Below are 1,321 nucleotides of genomic sequence, written 5' to 3' on the forward strand. Positions count from 1 at the left end.
CTGTGTTTCCCCAAGGACACAAGGCCGAGAGAGTCCCTTCTCGGGGTGGTGGCAGCTAACGTTACCCCCAGGCTAGTGAGTGTGCTCCAGGAAGGGGGTCAGTCAGATGCGAGGTGCCCCCAGGGAAGGTGGTCGGGCGCAGTGAGGTTGGTGCCTCAACACAGGAGCACCCCCTACTGGCCCACCACACATGGTGGCAGGGGTGGGATACGAATACCCTGCTGTATTAGAGGCATAATTTGGGGAGAGGAATAGAGTCACTGAAATCCCTTGAGCAAACAATTTCTAATTTGGCATTGGGTTGACTGGATAGTGTGGCGGACGAGTATGTCCAAATGACCGTGCCTGAACTAAAAGAACTGGCGAAAGGGAGAGGCCTTCAAGTGAAGAAAGGGCTAAAGAAGGAAGATCTCATTAAACTCCTGTGCAACAATGATTCAGCCACACCTTCACGCATGTCAACTCCTGAGCCCTCCCCAGAATCACATCCCCACATGCCAAGTCCGCAGCCCTCCGAGGAATCACCTCCTACAGAGGAACACTGGAGGTACCAGATGCGGCTAGAAGCTGAGGAGCGACAGTGCAAGCTCAAGTATGAGTTGGAGTTGAAAAGGATGGAGATGGAGGCCCAGTGTGAAGAGGCTGAGCGCCGAGACAGAGAGAGAGAGAACACCAGTGCCAAGAGGCAGAGGCCAAGCCCAAGCACGAACTAGAGGTACTCCATCTGCAGCCCAACAGGGGAGATGTGGGCCCTCCATGAACGCCGGGGGTACACCCCAAACTGAACTCCCCATCCTTCTCTCACTACTGAGTTGGAGATGATCCTGACATATTCCTCAGCATCTTCGAAAGGCAAGCCCGATGGTGGAAGGTGCCCAAGGGAGATTTCATGATGCACACAGCTGCTCTGGTAGAAGGTGACATGGCAGTGGTCCTGAACAGCCTGCCCCTGGATGCAGCTGATGACTATGATGCCTTTAAAAAGGCCGTGTCTTCAAGGTTCAAGTTAGGACCAGATTATTTCCGGAAAAAATTCCAGAATATCCTCCCACAACCCGGGAAGACGATGGCTGATTTTGTGGCCCTGGTGTGGGATGCACTCCTTAAATGGGCAGATGGAGCCAAGGTTGACAATAGAGAGAAGCTGCTCCATCTCATGGAACTGGACCAATTTTATTACTGCTGTCCGAGGGAGATTAAAACCCTAGTCAAGGACAGGGCCCCTAAAACCGTCCAAGAGGCCGCTGAAATTGTGGAACAGCTGATGCTAAATCATGAGGGTCCAGACAAGAAGCCTCCCTACTTTGGGAAGGAACAGAAA

General features: G+C 52.8%; 1 protein-coding gene and 1 long non-coding RNA gene across 2 annotated transcripts in view; one reads left to right on the top strand and one right to left on the bottom strand.

Moving 5' to 3' along the window:
- LGR6 (leucine rich repeat containing G protein-coupled receptor 6) overlaps positions 1-1,321 on the top strand; it is a 311,458-nt gene that overhangs the window by 112,852 nt on the left and 197,285 nt on the right. The gene's annotated exons all lie outside the window — the stretch shown is intronic.
- LOC109295134 overlaps positions 935-1,321 on the bottom strand; it is a 13,764-nt gene continuing 13,377 nt past the window's right edge. The window contains exon 3 of the long non-coding RNA XR_002096677.1: positions 935-1,045. This is a non-coding gene — a long non-coding RNA (uncharacterized LOC109295134). The remainder of the gene's footprint in view (positions 1,046-1,321) is intronic.

The sequence above is a fragment of the Gavialis gangeticus genome, unplaced genomic scaffold, assembly GCF_001723915.1.
Source record: "Gavialis gangeticus isolate Ggan-Ray unplaced genomic scaffold, GavGan_comp1, whole genome shotgun sequence".
Classification (NCBI taxonomy): domain Eukaryota; kingdom Metazoa; phylum Chordata; order Crocodylia; family Gavialidae; genus Gavialis; species Gavialis gangeticus.